Source organism: Ambystoma mexicanum, chromosome 13, assembly GCF_040938575.1.
Source record: "Ambystoma mexicanum isolate Mex_15411 chromosome 13, UKY_AmexF1_1, whole genome shotgun sequence".
Taxonomy (NCBI): Eukaryota; Metazoa; Chordata; class Amphibia; order Caudata; family Ambystomatidae; genus Ambystoma; species Ambystoma mexicanum.
The window spans coordinates 209,397,854-209,420,643 of NC_090938.1; positions in this window are offsets into that span (position 1 = coordinate 209,397,854).

The window sequence follows — 22,790 nt, forward strand, 5'->3', positions numbered from 1 at the left end:
AAAGGCGGCTTTGATAGCCAGGAGTTCCTTGTCCGTGATGGCATAATTAATCTCTGGAGGTGAGAACTTTTTCGACCAGAAGGCCACAGGATGTAGCTGGCTGGTTTCTGGGTCTCTCTGTGAAAGGACAGCCCCCATTGCGAGACTGGACGCATCAGTTTCAACGACATAAGGGAGGTCTGGACGAGGATGTTGCAGGATTGGAGCAGAGGTAAACCTTCGTTTAAGTTCCTGAAAGGCTTCTTCTGCTTCTTTGGTCCAAGCAAACTTTTTATTGTTTTTTCGTAATAGTATTGTGATTGGGTGCACAACCTGAGAGAAGTCTGGGATGAACCGGCGGTAGAAGTTCGCAAAGCCCAGCCTGCTTTGTACCACTTTCAGAGACGTCGGTGGAGGCCATTTGAGAATGGCATCTACCTTGTGCACGTCCACTCTGATGCCTCCTGGAGTAAGGATAAAACCAAGAAATTCTACTTCGGTGACGTGAAAAAAGCATTTTTCAAGCTTTGCAAACAAGCGATGTTGACAGAGCTTGGTGAGGACTGAACAAACGTACCTGACATGATCTTGTTCCGAGGCTGAGTATACTAAGATGTTGTCTATGTACACCAAGGCGCACACATCAATTAACTCCCTTAAGACGTCATTCATGAAATATTGGAATGCCGCAGGAGCGTTGCATGACCTGAAGTAGTCAAAACAACACTACTCCTGATGCGCATGCGCACTCAGCACAGCCGTGCACAGCTCGGCAGCTTTTAGTTCCCCAGCCTGAACGCAGCGATCCAGTTGCAATTTGGATACGCAGTCCCACACGCCAGCCTGCAGTGAGCCCGGGACTTGAATTCCAGGTAAACACTCTCCCAGACTTTGCCACACAATACAGAGCTTATCCTTACCAGTTAACCTAACGGGCGCACGTATCTCGTCTCTCTAATAGGACAACTACAGACAATAACGGAAACTATCACCCAGCCACCATTACGTGTTGGTCCACACCCTTGTGAACAGTTGCCTAACCAACCGGCACCCCACGCATTTCCTGAGACTTTTCGCGCAGCTGCAACCTAGTTAGGTGAGCACATGCCCTTCTTGTGCACGTGGGTCAATATCTTTTTGTTATTTACCTCCACTAACAGCATTCTTACCTAGAACTACATGTTCTTTGATTCTTGCAGCCATCCACAGCCGGCTGCCAGAAGACCAAACCATTTAGCATCTCATGCCATTCATGAGCCACAGTAACTTCAGATCCTGACAGATCTGTAGCCCCCAAGGTCAGTATCGTGCCTCCCTTGTCCTTGATTTTATAGTGGTGTACCTTATTCATGGAAAATATTATGTCTTGTTTTTTTTTTTTTAAACAAAAGCTTTCAACTTTCCACTCAGTCACTAATGGAGTCCCCCTGTCTCTATTTTTAGGGAGACCTACCCCAGGCCCAAGATGAAGGCTCTTAGCCGAAACATCTTATTTTTTTATTTTTTTATTTTTTTATTTTTTTAATATTTATATTGCGCCGGTAGCTCGCGAGCCTCGGGCGCAGAAACAAGGACACGAGAACGGACGGACAGATAGTGATTAGACAGAGCGGACGGGACAGTTACATAGAATTAAGCTAACTGAGGTATAGGCAGTGATGGCCGTTTATTTGAAGATGTGGGTTTTTACCTGTTTGCGAAAACGCGAGTAGTTGTTTTCCAGTCTAAGGTGGTCTGGTAGGTTGTTCCAAAGGTTGGCTGCAAGGGTTGGAAAGGCTCTACTTAAGCCACTTTTGAGTTTGTGTGGTGCCGTAGCAATTTTACCAAGTTGGGATGATCTCAGTGTTCTATTAGGAACGTATGGTTTGATCCTAGTTTTTAAGTAGGTTGGAGCCTTTCCGTAGATGCATCTGTGAACGATGGTTAAGGTTTTGAAATGCACCCTATCTTCGATTTTCAGCCAATGAAGCTCCCTTCTGGAGTTGCTGATATGCTCTGTTTTATTTTTGAGCTTCACAATTCTTACCGCTTTGTTCTGTACAATTTGGTAGCTTTGTAGGCATTGCTTGGAGGCACCCAGGACTAAAGCGTTGCCATAGTCAAGGCGCGACAAGATGGTGGCTCTTGCTATGGTCGCGCAATTTTCCTCAGATATGAATGGTCTGATGGCTTTTATTAGGCGGAGGTGGTAAGCACAGTTTTTTTTGATGAACTGTACTTGGGCGTCCGCACCTAACAATGCTTCTAGCAGCATACCTAGGGTTTTAACCTTGCTTAGGACCGGAATGGGGGTATCTTTAATGTGGAAGGATGTGTAGGATGAGGGTAGCTTAGCACGAGCAGAGGATGAGCCGAAAATCATGAGTTCCGTTTTTTTTCGTTTAGGCACATCCAATTGGAGTCCATCCATTGCTCCACGTGGTTGTATATCGTGGTAAGTTGCTCGCTATCTTTCTGATAATTGCCACTTAGTTCGAATACAAGCTGCGTGTCGTCAGCATAGTTAGTGAAATAGGTGTTTATGTGGTCGAGAACAAGGCATAGGTACTTTAAGTAAAGATTAAACAGTAGGGGTGACATACTGGCCCCTTGGGGAACTCCACAGAGGATTTCTTTTTCGAGGGAGAACTTGTCCCCCCAGTGCCCTCTGCATATTCTGTTTTTTAGAAAGGACATTATCCAGCTGATGGCTTCATCAGAGCAGTTGGTGGTCTTTTTTAGCGCATTCTGGAGTAGGTTATGGTCGAGGAGATCAAATGCGGCGCTGAGGTCGAGTAGAACGAGGAGGCCTGTCTTACCCTTGTCAATAATACCGAGCATTTTGGTCTGCAGATCTAACATGGCCGTCTCGGTACTGTGTGCGGGGTGAAAACCAGACTGCTGTGGGTGGAGGGAATTAGATTCCTCTACGTGTGCCTGGAGCTGCATGGTGGCGATCTTATCCATGATTTTGAGGATGAAATTGCAGTTTGTTATGGGTCTGAGATTATTCGGATCGCGTTGGTAGAGATTGGGTTTTTTTACCAGGGGGGTTACTGTGACTTTTTTGATGGCATTAGGCACTACTTATCTCCTCCATTTCCTCTTCCCGTCCGAACGTCAGGCTCCTGGGGACATCCCTGCAAGTCGAGCCATCCCATGGCATCCTCCGGTGTCTCAAAAAACAAAGTTTTGTGTTTATGAAAAACTTTCAATTTCGCCGGATACAGCAACATGTATTTATGGCCCGCCTCTCTCAATCTACGCTTTACCGTCCCAAAGTTCATGCGGCTATGCTGCACAGTCAGGGTATAGTCCGGGTAGGCCGTTATGTTTGCCGCTCCTCGTGTAATCGTTCCTCCCTTGCGGAAGTGTTCTAGTATCCTCTCCCGGTCCCGGTAATTAAGGCGGGTTTCCCGGCGGCAGCCTCCTTGTTAGAGCTCTATGCGCACGTTCCACCGCGAATCCTTGAGATAAGGCTCCTCCGGGTATCTCCTGCAACAGCATAGATTCGATGAACTCCGTAGGATCGTGGCCCTCCGATCCTTCTGGCAGGCCCACGATGCGAATGTTGTTCCGTCGGGCGCGTCCTTCTGCCTCCTCCGCCCTGTTCTCCAAGTTGCCCACTCTCTGCATCAGGGCATGCAATTCGGCCTTATGGGAGGCACAATCCGCGGTGTTCGGGCTCACCTCTTTCTCGACGGTCTCAGTGCGCTCTGCCAAGGACCTGACGTCCTGCTGGAGTAGATTCACCTCCTCCTGCACCTCACCGACCTTAAGGTCCAATGCCGTTTTCAGCTCAGTTACGGCCAGTTCAAGCTTAGCTTCCCAGGTCGCCTTCAAGTCCGCAATCGCAGCCAGGACTTCTTGGTTATTACCCGTCGCAGGCATGTCGCCTGTAGGTGACTTATCCTTACTCTTGGAATTTTCCAGACCAGGGGACGTCTTGGCGAAGTCATCCAAGGTGCGCTGCTTCGCCTTCGGTCTCACTGTTCTATTAGACACGACCCAGAGGACCTGCGTTCTGCACAAGTTACAAATGCGCACACAGTACGCTTCTATCGCCCGACCACCGTGCGGCCTGCTCCTTCCTTTGTTCCGGTCGTAGATCGTCCATTTTGTTTCATTTTTCGTCTCCGGCGCTCCTTATCTTTTTCGCACAAAACTCTGCCACCGTTCCACCAACGCCTTCCGAAAGTTCACCAAGCGCAGTCAGACCGTTCACACACCAGCATGTGTGTTTTCAGCAGTCAAAGGCACGTTGTTATGCACTATTTCACCAGGATCATTTCAGGATCTCGGGAGCTCCTCCAGATCGCGTCCTCCTACATGGCCCTCGTAGCCACGCCCCCATGTACGTTCAAAAGATAATGTTCAACATCCATCAGAAAATACCATAGAACCCATGCAGATTGGAGGAGTACGACCACCTTTAACCAAGGGGGAAAGAGACAAGAGGAGACCGCTACAGTTATGCCTATACTGCGGGTAAATCGGGTCACTACCTCAAAGAATGCCCAGTGAAACCTCCAAGGAAGGGGGTAGTCACTACAGAGAAAGAAGATGATGGAAAGGAATCAGAAAACTACCAGGCCCAGCAAGCGTAGAGGTCCGCTTGTCGAGCGAAAAGGATGAGTCACAGACCTCACATTTCACCCTACCAGTAACCTTGATCAATCACCAACGACTGTCACGGATGCATGCTATAGAGGCATATATAGACAGCGGAGCAGTTGGTAATTACATAGATCGAGATCTGGCAACAGAAATGGGACTTACCTTATTCACAAAACCAACAACTGAAAAGGTAACTACTGTTGACGATACAGAAATTGCAGTAACCCAATGCACAACAGAATTAACACTTCTGTGTCAGGATGGAAATCAAGAAGCAACCACGTTTGACCTAATCAAAGCTTCTCAGTTCCGGTTGATCTTAGGGATGCCATGGTTAGTAACTCACAATCCCCAAATAGACTGGCGTGCAAAGAGACTGACCTTTTCCGACAAATGCGCCCACGCTTGCTACCCGAAATCTATACCACAGCCAAACCTGAAATCTGTTCAAGGAATAGCATCAGGGATCGCCGAACCAATGGACACCTTACCATAAGAATATCAGGATTATCAAGATGTTTTTCAGAAGGAACAGGCTAACACATTACCGCCACATAGGCCCTATGACTGTCAGATCGACCTGATACCTGGCGCACAGGTTCCTTGTGGTCGAATTTATGCACTTACGGAAACCAAAAATCTCCACTTGAAGTCCTATCTGAATCAATACCTGGCTAATGGGTTTATCCGCCCGTCAAAGTCACTGGCAGCCTTTCCCTTATTCTTCGTACCCAAGAAGGAAGGAGATTTGAGGACTTGCATCGATTACTGCCCACTTAATCAAATCACAGTAAGAAAACGCTACACTTTGCCCCTTATCCCGGAACTGTTGGACCAAGTCAAGGATGCCCGAATCTACACCAAACTAGACCTGAGAGGAGCATACCACCTTGTACGTGTTAAGAAAGGGGATGAATGGAAAACCACATTTCGCACCAAGTATGGCCTGTACGAATATCAGGTAATGCCTTTCGGGCTGTGCAACGCTCCCGCAGCGTTCCAATACTTCATGAATGATGTATTACGAGAATTAATCGATGTCTGTGCCCTGGTCTATATTGATGACATCCTGGTGTATTCCCCCTCTGAAAGAGATCATGTTTAACATGTTCTCTCAGTCCTTGCAAAACTTTGCCAGCACAAACTGTATGCTAAACCCGAGAAATGCTCCTTCCATGTCACCGAAGTTCAGTTCCTTGGTTTTGTTCTCTCGCCAAAGGGAGTCAAGATGGATTTACACAAAGTAGATGCCATCCTTAATTGGCTGTCACCTTCTTCACTTAAAGGAACCCAAAGCATGCTCGGCTTTGCAAATTTTTATCGCAGATTTATTCCAGATTTCTCACGGATAGTCCACCCAATCACATCGTTACTGAGAAAAAACAACAAAAAATTCCAATGGACTAAAGAGGCGGAACAGGCCTTTCAAGAACTCAAGAAAAGATTCACCTCTGCGCCAATTTTACGACATCCTCGCCCTGATCTCCCCTATGTAGTGTAAACTGATGCTTCCAGAGTAGATATGGGAGCAGTTCTCTCTCACAGAGATCCAGAGACAGGCCAATTACACCCCGTGGCCTTTTGGTCACGTAAATTCTCACTGCCAGAACTTAATTATGCAATTACAGACAAAGAATTGTTGGCAATAAAATCAGCCTCCAAAGCCTGGCGGCTGTATCTATTAGGTGCCAGACATACCATCACAGTAATCACAGATCACCCAAACATTCAATACCTAAAGTCAGCAAAGGCCCTATCGTCACGACAGTTGCGGTTGGCTCTATTCTTCGCAGAATACGATTACGTAATAACATACCAACTGGGAGTTCGGAATGGGAAGGTCGATGCCTTGTCTCGTATGGGTGTTGAAGAGAAAACGAACAGTACCCTGGACCCTGTTGCCATCATCCCAAGTGATAAACTACTGGGACTAACCAACACATTGGCTCTGAGTGAACTTCAAGATAAGATTCGAACCTTAATGAACCCCGAGATCTTGCAGAAATGAAATTCCCAAAATTAACATCACACAGTTCTGGATGGATTACCCTACTCCAGGGAACAACTATATCTACCAAGTAACGATCTGCATGAATTGGTCATGTCTTGTTATCACGATTCCCTGATCGAAGGCCATCCCGGAATTGCTAAGACTCTAGCCAAGGTTAAACGGAATTATTGGTGGCCAACCTGGCGTAAGGACATTGCTCGATTTGTTCTATCCTGTGGGATATGTGCACAGAATAAATCACAAAAACAGAAACCAGCTGGCCTCCTAAAACCACTGGATGTTCCACTGGGTCCCTGGCATACACTTTCTCTTGATTTGATTACTGATTTACTCCCCTGTCAAGGTTTTAATACCATTGTGGTGGTTGTAGACCTGTTCTCTAAAAAGGCACATTTCATTCCATTCAAAGGACTTCCTAACGCTACCGGTCTGGCAAAAGCATTTCTTGAACAGATTATAAAACTGCATGGTTTCCCCTCAGTCCTAATCTCAGATTGTGGAAGCCAATTTGTATACAACTTCTGGAGGAAATGTACCATGGCACCAATCGATGTTCGATTATCCACTAGCCATCACCCCCAAATGGATGGACAAACAGAAAGAACAAACCAGACATTAGAACAGTATCTACGTTCCATGCTGCATCAAGTGGAAGAGAATTGTAAAGACTTGATATGGATAGCGTAATACGCATACAATAACTCCATACACACCAGCACAGGACAAAGCCTGTTCTACACAATATACGGAAGACATCCACATACCTCTGAACTAGACTCCCCCACAACCTTGGAAATGCCAGCAGTAAAGTCTCTACACACAAGCATAACCCAAGCCTTCAAAACGGCAAATGAACATTTACTGCAAGCCAAAGACAGACAAATAAAATTCTCTGACCAGCATCGAAAGAAAGTTCCCGATTACCAAGTTGGAGACGAAGTCTGGTTGGCATCAAAACATGTGCCCATAAAAGGTACCCGGACCTTTTGTCCAAGATATCTAGGACCCTGTACCATCGAATCGGTGAGAAATCTGGTGGCCGTCAAGTTAATCTTACCACCAAGCATGCAAATTCATCCGGTGTTCCATGAGTCACTTGTAAAACCTGTACAACTAGGAACCTGATTCTTAACACCACCAAAACCTGTGCTAGTTGATGGAGAGCCTGAATTTGAAGTTAAAAACATCCTGGATTCGAAACGTACCAGATCTAAGCTATACTATTTAGTGGACTGGAAAGGGTACGGGCCTCAAGACAGAACTTGGGAACCAAGTGAACATATTCATGCACCTCATCAGATTAAGAGGTTTCACCTGGATAACCCCACCAAACCCAGACTGGACAGGAAGGATACCATGAGATGGGCCTTGGGGGGAGTGCTGTCATGACCACTGTGAGGGGGCACAAGTTGTGCCACAAGCAGTCTCCCACCAGAACCCTGAGGGCCTTAAAACCACTGCAAAAGGGCTCCTGGAGCCAGTCCTGGCGCTTTTGGCAGCAAGCTCATATGTAGGAAGGAAGGGCTGTTCTAACTAGGTCCCATTTATGTACATGGGCCTTTAAATCCAACATTGAAGCACCCACACAGTTTAGTTCTAAGAACCAAGCCATGCGGTGTAGTGTTTTGGGTGTGGCAGGCCTGGAACTACTTTCCCTGGTACTACTTTACCTGTGCTATATAAACCACACCCTGACTGCAGAATATGCTTCGAGTTATTCTGCAACCCGCAGCGTGACGCTCACCATGTCCAGCTCCTGGTCTTCGGCAACTTCCTGTAATCCTGCAAGAACAAGATTATTCTGCCTTACCTGAGAAAACACTGTCCAGCACTCAGCATCTCAACTGGGCTGCAATCTGTGGAAACTGAGAGAAGAAGAAACATCACTCACCTGTGAGTACTATCTTAAGGACTTCCGACCAACCACAACTGCTGTTCGAACATTGCGACCTGCAATAACGTGAAAGGGAAAAACAATATTAGAACGCGCGCTTCCAAAACATTGAATTCCATCAGTCTTACCTGAATTCCATCGCTCTACGCCATGCTTCCATCCGGAGCACCACAGCAACACCTGCAAAGGAAAAGAGACATATTCAGGTTCGCTTTCAATATTAAACAACCGCACAGCACTGTATTCACCTGAACGGATTCCGGGGGCCTGTTTTTCATCGCGCTCTCATTCACTCACAGTACCACAGTGGCCTATGAGGAGAAGAAGAAGAAAACACAGGTTAGCTTTAAAAGACAATAAAGGCGCTGTGCTTCGCACTTTGTCTTACCTAGAAAACGTGCCTCTCCATCTGGCACGCCAGCATAAAGACCTTTGCACCTGAAAAGAAGGAGATAAAGACATTAACGAATTCCCACCATAAACAGAACAAAGACTTACAATTAACAAACCTACCTGCCTACCAGCAGATTCAGGGTCATAGCAGGGCTGGGCCCAAGGAAAGCGTACTGCACCAGTGAAGCAACTTGGGCAGCTCGCCAACAAACGTCAAGCGCCCCTGCACAAGAAATGCAGGACGGATTGCTCACTCTACAAATAACTAAGGTGAGAAAAGAACCCAGTGGGAAGGGAATCGGTCAGAGGGAGGTGGGAGATTCACCCATTAGAGACAGTTATCACAAATCCTCCCTTCTGTAATTGCAGATTCATTATTCAGCACTGGGCAACTACGCATCCAGGGTTCCAGATCTCAGAGCCTTCCAGACGCCCCCGGGGATATCAGGTGAGCGTAACAGTTTTGCCTGACAGAGGAACATCACCTTTGATGCATGATTTTGTAGCCCCTGTATCAATCATAAATGAAAATGTCTGCCCACCTAAATTTACTCCTATCTGAGGTTCCTCTTCCGGATCAGTATTAACCGACAGAAGTGGACATATCAGAGGTCCCTGTGAGCTGTCCCATTACTGGTACATATGAGCACCAGGAGGTGAAAAGGGATTTTCTCCAAACACAATTGCTCCGGTGTAGTGTGTGACTGTCCCGTGGGGTAGAGCGTTTTTATACCAAGCCTATACTGGTGCTTGGGATGACATGATCGTTGGGGGTGCATAGATCTGTGCCATTTTAGCACCTGGGCTTTGATTAACCTGGACTTGCTGCGATGGCACAGAGCTTGGGGCATATGACACAGTTGTAGGATTCATTTGTGCGGGACCTGCATTGAAATAATGCAGCCAGCTTCGACAGACCCGGGCGACTTGTCCCATTCTCCCACACGCCAACACTGCACTCCATACCCTACATAATCTCCTCCCATCAGCCCATTAAACCGGTGCCCCATCCCTCCAAACCCGCTAAATGACCCAACACGCGGTGAAATTCCACCCTATCCAGTGGAAACCCTCCCATTGGTCTTGGTCAGGTACGTACCCGTCCATCCATCCTTGTCCCATTCCAGTTTCCATTAGTCCCTGCTGTCCTGATTTCCTGATTGTTTCTGCTGTGCCTCTGTGGAGCTCGTTATCATTGTTCCTTCTAAACAAATCTTTGACTACATTTTCTGAACCAGCTTAGCCTCAGCTTTCTATGCTTGTTCCATGCTTCCTTTCTCCTTCTCCTACTGCCTTTTACAAAAATGCACAATGTGTACTTGAATCTTCTGCCAAATCTTGGCCTCTATTCCTACTTTATCCAGGTTGTGCTTAACTTCTTAGGGGAGCCCCTTTTTTTAGCATGTGGTAGAAGACACATTCTTGTTCCATGCTTCTCCTGTCTCTGCCCTCCACATTTCTTGAATTAATTGAATATGGGCAGTAGGATCCTCATCTAGGTTAATTGTTTTCACCAAGATAGAGTTTATAACGGGCACAACAGGGTACATCATTCTCAATACCCCCTAAACTTGTGCCCTATAATTATTAAATGCCGCTACCATCAGGTGTTCAATTGACCTCCTGGATATCCAGCTTTTCTCCAGAGCTCATCCGCACGCTCCCCCATCAAGGCTGTGAAAAGGATTTTCATGTCCCCAATCGCTAAAATGATACCGGCGGTTTGTTTTTCCAAAGCACAAACCCACTTCCCAGCCCATGCAGTGAGTGAAGGAAGCGTCTTCATTAGATTATTCTGGTCCATGTGTGACCCCTGGGACATAATATGCCTTCCCCTGTCCCTTCTGGAGTAGTGGGAATTGAGTTGCCCCAACCTTTACTGGGGCTTTCCCCATCTGTCCTCGGCCTCTCCCTACAGCCATGTGAGCCCCACAGCGTGTCTGAAGGCCCCATGGTGTACTTTCCCTAATTACTGCTGGAGTAGAAGGCACAACTAGTACCCATTGTCCTCCCTGCTCGTCATCTGTTTCCCATTCATCCCCTTCCTCCTCTGTCCCTAATGCCACATCACCTAATCTTTCTATGGGGTGGAAGTGTACTCGGCACTGCCATAGCATGCCGCTTCTCTTTCTCCTTGTTCTGATTCCGTACCTGTGCTGGCACGTCGTTCCTCCAAATGCACATTTACTCCCTTTATAACTGATTTATCTAACCTAACGAAGATATGCCCATGCCTCCATCTCCTTTTCTCGACCTCCTTCACTTGCCTATTACCTCCTTCCTGTACTTCACTCCTGCTCTGTTGTAACCGCATTACTTTATTCTCTGCTAACCTTAATGCTTCTTCCTGTTTCCGTTGTTCCTGCCTTTCTACCACCATCCACAATCTATCTTCTATTCTAGTGACAGGCACCTCCTCCTTTCTAAACTCTTCATTGATCCTTGATCTCACAGTTCTCTCCTGCTCATTCCTTCAGCTCCAATGCAGGTGCTGATCTACATTTCTAATAGACTTTTCTCATTCCACCTTCCATTTGAAACCCATCAATAACTTTTACTAAAGAAGGTGTTATTCTCCTTCTCCCCTCATGATCCCATCTTTTCGAAGATTGGAGCTGACGGGGGTGTCACCCCTGTCTATCTTGTATCTGTAGTCTTTACTGGAGAGTATGGAGGTTCAAACACAGGGTTAGTATATCCTTCTGCAGGCGACAAAGGATAGCACCCATATGGAGGCAGCGCAGAAAAAACTCCTGTGCCCTCCTTTGTTGTCCCCTCCTCACCAGTCATAATATTATGGGTCTTCCTGTCCTTCTCATAAAATCTCCATAACTCCAAGATATTCAATCTATTCTCCAATTTCAAACTTTTATGCTTAGTCACTAGGAAACTATGCAAGTTCTTAAGCATTAAGCATTAAGAATTAAGCATTTTGCCTTTCGTTTCCCTCAACCATTCTCAATGATATTTCAAAATGTTCACCTTATACCCAGAAAGCACCTGATATAAATGATTCAATGCAGTCTCCATACTCAAGACCAATGTAACTCAAACAAATTCTCAAAAATCGCAATATAAATCCCAAGAAACAAACCCACAGCACAATTACTGCCCACAGAAAATCGCCTTTTTTCCATTTTCTTAAAAAAACAAATTTCCTGCACTCACTCTCCTTACTTGCCTTCACAACTACCGTTCCGGTAATCAGACATTCTAAAATCCTCTTTACTTCTCTGAGATTTCACCTTTTACCCAAGTATAAAAAGGAGTGCAATATTTTCCACTAGAACACTGCTGTATTGCTCTCTTCATTACTAGTGCAACACTCTGAACGACAGTGCTGTCTTTTCCTGACTACAGGAAGACACCCTTCACTACTTTGACTAACCAAGAAAAAGAGAGACGCAGGCTGCGTCCGCACAATCGATTCAAAGTAAGGGGTTACCAAGGGTACACTCCATAAAGGTATCTACAGGTGGTCTTACCATAAGATGCTACCTCATCCTTAGGCAAGGGTTCCTGCCAACCAGACAAGCAACCTCAAGCGTATCAAGATTATGCTTACAATAGACATGCAGGTGAGGGAGTACCTCTAAAATAACAAACTAGGTAAAAAGATAGAACAATTCATGCACTCTCACGAAAGTGAACCCTGGAGCACTCCGACGTGGTGCTCCTTTAATCTGGCCTGCACATCCGGGCCACGATACCACACCACTGGGGGTGGCAGACAGGCCTCTAACCAATATGGTACCTGTAGCCCTCCTCCTTGTTGAGCATGAAGACTGGTTCCCGCAGAGAAGCTCTGCAGCCAAGCTGGGCGGACCGGAGACCCTAATGTCTCCGAGAGCCTGGGGCCCACCCCGGGACATCAAATGTAGGATTGCACCTTTGATCACTGTAACCAAAAGCAGGCCCACCCTTAAAGAGTACATACACATTTTGTCTGTAAAGGAAGTTTATGGTACAAACGGCGGGTAGGGGTTAGATGACATCTAAGAGTCAAACTAACCCGTCTCCCCGAACCACACAAAGAACACATATTTTATACAATTTACAACAGTTAAAAAACTCCCCAAGGTTTTGTTAGAGTCAACCCACAACACACGATTCGGTAAACCTATACAATGTAACCATATTACCTTTAGTTCCCACACTTCTTATTGGATACATTCATCTAAGCACCATCCTCTTTAACTTATAATTGCATGTTTCATATTTACATTACACCCCGTTTTGGGGCCTTTCCTTATCTGGTCAAAGTCCCATCTCCTAGTTACACAGTTTACACAACTTACAAACAATTTAAATGATCACAGGTTTCATCTGGTTAGAAACCTTTACCCCTATTTGTGACACAAACAGCTATTCTATGGCAATTCCATTGATGTAAAGAGGAAAAGAGGAAACACATTACCTGTTGATCTATTGTTGCTGGTTTTATTGCCCAAACATGTTGGTGTCCGCATTTCATTCTAAACTATGTGACTTACCATTCCAGCCCACATGGCCCCAACCCACACATTGACAACTCTATTGAAAATCCATGGGTGCTCTATCGGTGCTCCTTTCCCTGCAAGCAGCCCGCATCAGGTTTAATTGTCCGGCCCTCACAGGTGGACGGAATCCTCCTGCGAATCAATAACAGACTCCTACATACTTACAGAGATTGAATCTCCCCTTCATAATGCACCTAGACCATAAAAAAGACTTGCCCGAAACAGACCATCTGACCCAACTGCATCTGTCTTTCTCCAACCTTGTAAAACTAGTTTTCCAGTCACACAGAGTTCAATTGCCCAACCTAGGTTTTTAGTCAGCGCAATTCCTAATTTTTCAGAGAACTCTGCGGCAAAACAAATCTGTATATTCACACTGCCCAAAACCTATTTCCTTAGAGACCCCCATGCATGTATACCTATACATGTATGCTCAGGACTACCCCATCCCCTCACACTGATTTTTCCATTGCAAATCTCTTTCATTGCATGCACATGTAGAGCTACCCGCTGCCTGATTGTTTTTTTTTAAACTTCTTTTTATTATTTTCATTGTTATAATAAAGACAGGAGAAAGAAACAGAAACAAACACAAACCAAGAACAGCATCAAACTGAATCACCCCGTCCAGCCGTATCCCCTGCCACTCCTCAACCGAAAATGTCCAATAGTTTGAGTCTCTGGGGGCACCATTGCTCCCTGAATTCCCCTTTCAAGTAGGCCAGTGTCTCTCCCCAGTCTGCCGAGAAGCTCTCCAACTTGTTATTAACTGCATAAGATGCCCATTCCATCGAAACTATATCCCACATTTTCCTTAACCGCTCTTGCTCCGTCGGGATTGCGGGGCTCTTCCACCTCTGAGCGATGAGGGCCATCGCAGCCAACGTGAAGACAACTTCTGCCTTGGTTCTACCCTCCCCCCTCCTCCTCGCCCCCCAACCCTCTCTTTCCCAGTAGGATCTTGCGCGGGTCCTGATTGGCTCCCTCCCCCAGCGACTGAGAGAGGGCCTGCGCGACATCGCTCCAGAAAGGCCTGATGACGGGACAGTCCCACCATATGTGGGCAGCTGAGCCCACTTCCCCACATCCCCTCCAACATTTCACCACCGTTGCCGGGTACATCGCGTGCAGACGAGCCGGAGTATAGTGCCAACCATACAGATATTTATACCAAGCCTCTTGCAGCTGAATCGCCCTCGCCACCCTTTGGATCATCTTCCAAAGCCTCTCCCAGTCCTCTTGTCCCATATTGAACCCTGGCTGCTGCTGCCAGCTCCTCATGTACGCCCAAGTAGTTTCTGGGCATGCATACTCTAGTTGTCTATACAGGTCTGAGATCAACCCTCTGGACCCCTCATGCGTGGTGAGAAACTGCTCAAAATGCGTGAGGTCCCGCGTCGCTGCCTTCCTTTTTTCCCCAGACATTACCCAATGCCTAATCTAGAAGTATCGATGTCCCTCCCGTTCCCCCACCCCAAACTCCTGCTTGCATTCCACAAACGTTTTCACCCTTCCACCACTAAACATATCCCTCAAAGTTCTACAGCCCCCTCTCTCCCACTGTACGAATGCCCCTTGCTCCAGCCCTGGTGTGAAGTCCCCATTATTGAAGATTGGGGTGAACGGGATGGGAAGGTCGTGATCCCCCGCTACTCCACTGCCCTGTGCCAGTTATCCACCACTCCCTTCGTAATCTCACTTAAGTATAGATGGGATGGCCTCAATCTACGCGAGAGCCACAGTACTTCCCCCAAATGTTGCCGAGCTACAGCTCTATCCATTTTTACCCAGTGCTTAAGGTAGGTTTTTGAAAACCATTCCCTGATAACCCTTAGTTGAGCTGCTTCATAATGGCGAAAATCAGGGAATGCCAAGCCCCCCCTACCTCTGGAAGCCACTAACAGCCTCCTGGACAAACGCGGCCTCTTGCCCTCCCAGATGAACTCTTTGGCCGCCTTATCTAGCCTCTTGAAGAAGCTTTCCGGGACTGGAAGGGGGATAGCCGAGATACAGCTCTATCCATTTTTACCCAGTGCTTAAGGTAGGTTTTTGAAAACCATTCCCTGATAACCCTTAGTTGAGCTGCTTCATAACGGCGAAAATCAGGGAATGCCAAGCCCCCCCTACCTCTGGAAACCACTAACAGCCTCCTGGACAAATGCGGCCTCTTGCCCTCCCAGATGAACTCTTTGGCCGCCTTATCTAGCCTCTTGAAGAAGCTTTCCGGGACTGGAAGGGGGATAGCCTGGAAAAGATACAGTACCCGGGGAAGCACCACCATTTTAAGGACGGCACCCCTTCCCAACCAGGACAGTCTTAGAGCGCCCCATCTTCTTAAATCTTTCTTCACTGTCAACAACATGAGCTCATAGTTGGCCCCATACCAGCCCGCCAGAGAAGGTGTAATCCTGACTCCCAGGTAGCGCAGCCCAGTGGGGGTCCACTTGAACGGGGAAATCGCCTGCGTCTCTTCCGCCTCTCGCTCCCCTAGGGACAAATTCATAAGCTCAGATTTCTGAAAATTGACTCGCAAACCAGATAGCTCACCAAATTTGATCAGTAGTTCTATGCTTGCCCTAATGGATACCTTAGGGTTCGTGAGGGTGAGCAACATGTCATCGGCGAAAGCCGCTACTTTATGCTGCCCCCACCCGAATGGTATTCCCTGAATCTCCTCCGCCTCACGTATGGCCAAAAGCAGTGGCTCCAGGTGTATTGTGTAAAGTAAAGGGTAAAGGGGGCACCCCTGCTTCGTCCCCCGCCCCAATCTAAATGGCTGGGACATCTCCCCCTTCACAAGGATCCGCGATGTGGGATTTCTATAGTTAGCTGCAACCATTTTTATAAATCCCATACCCAGGGCCATCCTTTCCATCACCTGGAATAAGAACGACCACTCCACCCGATCAAATGCCTTTTCGGCGTCGAGCGCCAAAAGGACCGCCGGAGTGGACGTCTTATGCGATTTCTCCACCAGGTGGGCCACCCTTCTGATATTATCGGCGGTTTGCCTCTCCACGACAAAGCCTGACTGGTCCTGGTCAATCAAAAAGGGTAGATGCCTTTCCAGTCGCTTCGCCAGAATTTTGGTGAACATTTTCGCCTCTGTGTTTATAAGGACAATGGGACGGTATGAAGTACATTCCTCCGGGTCCTTTCCCGCTTTGTGGATGAGAGAAAAATTCCATCCCCCTCACCAAATGTGTTAAACTGTTGCGTTAAATGCAGAACCAAGAGGTGGGAAAAAAGCCTTATGGAAGGAGACCGGGTAACCATCAGGCCTGGGAGCCTTGTTAAGGGGAAGCGTTGCTATGGTGGCCCTAACCTCATCCACTGTAATAGGCCGGCCCAGATCCTCACCTTCCTCTCTGGATAATCGCAGGAGAGGGAGACCCCCCATGAACTCTTTCTGCGGTTGCGTGTGTGGGCACTGTGAAGAGTACAGCGCTCCATAAAATTCTACCAACCTCCCCTTTATCTCTTCGGCCCGAGTGAGCCTCTTTCCACCCTCATCTTTAATTGCTGTTATAACCTTCTGCTCCCTTTGTCCCTTCAGAAGGCGAGCTAGGAGTGAGTCTGCCTTGTTGGCCTTAGCGTAGAATTTTTGCCTGAGCATGGCCTCTTCTGCTTTTTTAGTCGGCAAGATACCCAGCTGGCCCTCCGCCAACCTATATTCCCTATATGCCTTCCAAGTAGGGGTCTCTTGTACCCGCGCCCTGGCCACTTCGACCTCCCTCTCCAGCTGAGTTTCCAGGCCTCTCAGTAATCTACTTCTCTCTGCTTTCATAGTGATGATGTCTCCCCTCAGGGTCGCCTTAAAGCCATCCCACCTCACACTCTGGCTTGTGTCCCAGCTGTTGTTCCTCTCGAAGAAATCACGGATCCTGTCTCCTAGCTCCTCTCGCAATGCCTGATCCCTCAAGAGCTCCCCCGGGAACCTCCAACTCCATACCTCCGGCCTACGCCTCCGCAGCCACATAGTCATTTGCACAACCTTGTGGTCTGCTATCCCTAGGGGGCCCACCTCCACGTCCTCCACATCCCCCACCAGGCTGGCAGAGATCCAGATGTAATCAATTCGGGACTGAGTTCTATGGACATCAGATAAAAAAAGTAAATCCCTCTTCCTCACCCCGTATTGCACGCCATACGTCGCGCCGCCCGGCCGCCTCCCATCTCGCCCTTAACTGAGGAGATGCAACAGTGCCGCCCTGTTCCCTTTCATGCTGGGACCGTTCCCCCTTCCTATCTCAGGCAAGATTCAAGTCCCCCATCAATATCACCTGTCCCCTTGCAAAATTTTCAAAGGCCCCCAATGTATCCCGCAAGAATTGGTCCTGGCCCACATTGGGGGCGTACATCGAGGCAATAGTATATTGAGACCCCATTATCTCCTCCCTCACCATAATGTATCTCCCATTGCTGTCCCTGAGGATACCATGGGGTCTAAAGTTAATGCCTTTCCCAAAAGCCAAGGCGACTCCCCCCCCCCTTTTCGTGGGGCCCGATGCAAACAATATCAGTGGGAAGCCCCTCAAGCGCAGTCGACCCTGGTCCCTCTTCAATAAGTGCGTCTCTTGCAACGCCAACACATCCGGCTTTTGAGACTTAGTGAACAGCTCCAGGTTTGTTCGTTTGAGGGGGGAGTTCAGCCCCCTCACATTATGCGTTAGCCACTTGAATACTGTGTTAAGGTGCGGCTCGCTAGCTGCGCCCCCATTTTGCCCTTACCGCACCTCCCCTTCCCCTCCTGGGGAGGGTGCACGCACCCTGCACTTCCTTCTGCCCTTTTCCTTTTCATTCTGCCCTGCCCAGAGCTCCATCCTCCTCCATTGGCAACCATGGTGTCCCCAATCCCCCCTCCAATCCCTCCTCCCCCTCCCTCCACCCATAAGCCCAACTGTGGGTGAGACCACCCTCTCCTCCCTCCCCCCTGTCCAACCCCTCTTCCTCCCGGTCCGTCCCACCCTCCCTCCCCAACCGAGGGCCAGAACGCCACCTCCCCCCACTCGACCAGAGCAGATGCCGCCTCCTCTCCTTCCCTTTCCCCTACCAGGCCTCATTGCCCTTGCTGATCCCAACATGTTGTGCCCCCTCTCCCCGAGCTCCCCTGCCACCCTTAAGGGTCCACCACCCCTTACGCATTGTGATCCAAATCAGGTGCTCCCCTTTCTGCCATTCCCACCCTCCACACCGCTCCCTCCGCCTTCCCGCTGGGAGCGGTCGTTCTCTCTAGGGCCCTTCCTCCTCTTGTCTCCCACCGTGGACCACTTCCACGGTCTTTGCCTAGGCCTATTGCCTATGGCTCGCCCTGCACCACTCGAGGGGTCCTCATCCAAGTCGATCCGCAGCGCAGTAGCCCCCTCCTGGACAGTCGTTATCCGTTTCTGGGAGCCTTCCCAATCGAATAGCAGGCCAAATGGAAATGTCCACTTGTAGCGAACTCCGCGCTCTTTCAGCACCTTCAGCACCGGCGTCATCTGTCTCCTCTTGAGTAGGGTGATATTTGCCAAGTCTTGATATAAAGCTATCTGTTGGCCTTTGTACACTATTGGTTCCTTTTTCCGCGCGGCCTAGAGAACCGCCTCCTTTTGTGCGTATCTAGCGAAAGCAGCGAGTACGTCTCTCGGTCTCGGGGCGGGCCCCTTAGCAAGCCTGCCAACTCTATGGACGCGATCCAACTCAATGGTGTCCGGAACCGCATCCCCTAGAATGTCTGCGAAGATGCCCTGAATTTCCCGTTTCAGATCCTTGTCCGAAACCGACTCTGGCAGTTGCTTCACCCTTATATTGATTCTTCGCAACCTGTTTTTGACGTTCTCCATCTAAATCTACAGGTTCTGGGTCGCCACATCAAGGCGCTCTATGGCTTCACTATTGGCGGTCGTATCCTTTTCTATTTCCTGGAGAGCCCTTTCCAGAAGATCAGTTCTTTCTCACAATTGCCTCAGGTCCCGCTTGATTTCCTCATTAAGGTCTGCCCTCATCAGCTGAAACTGATCTTGGAATGTCTTTGCCAGGTTGGTATGTAGCACCTGGATCTCGCCCAGGATGTCCTGTCTAACCACCGGGGTCAGCTCCAGTGCCCCCTCTGTCGCCCTCCCCTCCTCCAAATCCTCAGTGCCACCATCCGAGCCCTCACCCATGTCCTGCACCGGCCACAGTGAGCGGAGGGTGCCCTGGGACTCCCGCGGGTGCGGCAAGGACTTTTCACTTTTTCCTTTATGGCGTGCTGCCATCTGTCCGGACTGTAGCTCGCTATGTGGGGGCTGGCTCCTCCTTATCCTTGCCTCCCCTGCCGCCCACCGGAGTAATCCCTCCGCCTGTGAACTCCGCGTAGGGCAATCTACCTGCGCCGCGCCTCGCGTGGTTCAGCACTGCAACACAAACCTCCTTCCCCTCCTGCCTCCTACAGCGCCGCCAAGCTGCCGTGCTCCAAAAGCATCCCAGTCGGGTATCCTCGCCAAGAGGCTGCCGGAGGCCACCGGAGGGGGTTCGATGCCAGTGAATTTAACGAGTGCAGATGTGCAGCTGTTCTCACAGCAATATTTGTCTTTTGTATGCAGGGGGCCCCCAGTCGCAGACATACATAATAGAACAGTTAGTGAGGCCCTGGGGGTGTTGTTAGTTCGTGAGTCTCATGAGGGGGCGGGTCCCCCAGGTCTGCCACTATCGTCTCTGTGCAGGCCTCCCCGGCCGCAGGAGCAGCCAGAGCAGCCCCCACCTCCTGCTCCTCCTTCTGCTCTGCCTCCGACAGCCCAGGGGCCCGCCCCCGTGCAAGCCACCCATGTCCGCCCCCGCTCAATGCAATGTCCCGATGCTCCGGGCGGCCTCGCTCCTCCTCTCACTACCTGGGCCGCGGGCCGCAGCCCGCCTTCCGCTGGGTCTGCTCTCCTCTCTCCTTGTCCGTCTGTCGGGACTAGAAGCCTGCCCGAGGCCGCGAGGCTGCCGCCAGTCACCCCCCGCGGCAACACCACCTCCTCTGCCTCCTCCTGCAGGGCGAGCAACCAGCTGGAGCCACAGACCCGCGCCGCTCCCAGCCCTTCTCCCGCGAGCCGCCACAGGTAGCCAAGCTCGGGTGCTTGCCGCCAACAGTCACACGCAGCCAAGCATCCGTCACCAGGGGGCCCGTCCGGCACCCCCCTCCTCCACCTGGGCCTCACGCGTCAGCCGCAAGACGGGCACAAAGTCTTTTCTCCGATCTGCCAATCAGGCCCGGGGCGCCACACCGCGGGGCACAGATTTCCAGAGCCCTCTCCTCTCCTCTCCACGCCTCACAGCGCTCCCCAGCAGGCGCCGGGAGCTTTGCCGCTCCACTCGGGAATCATCCACAGTTAGCGGGGTGGTGGACCGCTTTGTAATTGCTCAGAGGTCGGGAGCGTGCGGACAGTACGTCCACTCTCTACTGGCCGCCATCTTGGAATCCCTGCTTGCTGATTGTTAAGCGCTATGTGGCATGACACACATGTATTTCTTTTACATTGCATCAGCAGTTTTGACACTTATCTTGCTGTGCACATGCAATTCAAAAATGTATGAACTAAAACACAACACTAAAAATAACGCATATCTCATTCCCATTAGCTACACTAGATTCATATCAAATTGCCACATTATGTCAACATCGCTGTCACCCCAGCCACCAATATGGCACGCGCAATTCAAACATCTCTTTACCTGTGGGACACTTATCGACCACCCCAACACTCTCCAACGACTGAGCCACCTGCTAAATTAAGAAACTGCCGCTCTGCCATAGGCAGGTCGATGTCTGCCAATTGGCTAAAACTCAACGGGGAAAAAACAAAGTGCTGGTGTTTGGTTCCCAGGCAGCCACCAGTTCCTGAAGCTCTCAGTTCTGGCCTGACTCTCTCGTCCCTTGCCGATACCCAGCATGCCAGTGAAAAGTCTAGGAGTGAGGCTTGTGTCTAGTTGCTCTTGCAAAGCCCAGATTTCAGCTGTCAGCAATGCTGGTTTTGGCAAATTTAAAGTCCTGAGAAAGATCCTACCTCCTACTCCAGCTGGACCAAGATAGTGACGTCAGCCATAATGGGATCACTAGACTACTGTAATGGGGTCTATCTAGGGCAGAATAAACTTTAGACTCAGCAGCTCCAAGTACTTCAAAATTCAGCAGCCAGACTAGCCCTGAATGCCCCAAGACTGGCCCCTTCTGTCGAGCTGTTGCACCAACTCCACTGGCTACTAGTGAAGGCCTGAGTTACGTTTAAAACACTGTGCTTTACTCATTGAGCTCTTCATGATGTGGGTGCTAGCTATTCTAAAAGTAAGGTAGATCACTACTATTCTACTAGATGCCTTCGTTCATCCTCAATTGCGCTCCTCAGAGTAGGAACAAGTTACTTACCTGTAACTGTTGTTCTCCAGCATGGGTCTGGCATGGATTCACATGCTCATGAATATTCCCCGTCGTCAGGCTGGGAATCCTCGGTAAAGAAAAATCAGTATCAGTTTCGTTTCTGATCTGTCTTTCGTAGTAGTAACCAATCACTGATCTCTGCGTCATACTGACCACAGCCAATGACTGCCCTCTCCCTAAGCCCCGCCTCTGGCAGCCATCTTCAGATTTGGTAGCATGTGAAGTGGCAGTATGACCAAGTGAAGAGCCGCAGAGGGGTAGGCGGGAGGGTTCGCATGTGAATCCATGCCAGACCCATGCTGGAGAACAACAGTTACAGGTAAGTAACTTGTTCCTTCTCCAGCATGGGGTCTGGCATGGATTCACATGCTCATGAATATAAGAATACATAGCAGTACACACACACATGCACAACCACGGGAGGTGGCAAAAGGCTCAACATTAAGCAATACAAAAAACTCAACATTAAGCATCTCTTCCCTCCTCACCAGGCTCACCTTAAGCGAACAGGTTGCGCAGCACTGCTTGGCCGACCCTGGACTCCTCCCTGGAATCCGATCGACGCAGTAGAATCTCGTGAAGGTGTGCGTCGACCTCCACGTAGCAGCCCTGCAGATGTCCAGCAGCGGCACACCAGATAAGAACACCGTAGTAGCAGCGATCGCTCTGGTCGAATGGGCTCTCGGACGGCCTGGCAGCGGTCAGTTTGCCAACCGGTGGCAGTGCATGATGCAGCTGGAGAGCCATCTGGAAATAGAAGACTTCGAGAGAGCCTTCCCTTGATTCACTGGTCCAAAGTTCACGAATAGCTGTGATGTCCTCCGAAAACTCTTTGTGCGGTCCACGTAGAACTTCAGCCCTCTAGCCACATCCAGCGAGTGCAAAGTCCTCTCGGCCGGCGACGAAGGAGACGGGAAGAAAACAGGTAACACCAGGGGCTCCTTAAGATGGAAGTCCGACGGCACCTTGGGCATAAAGGAGGGGTGCATCCTAAGCACCACCCTCGAGGCATGGAAAGTCAAGTACGGTGCTTTGCAG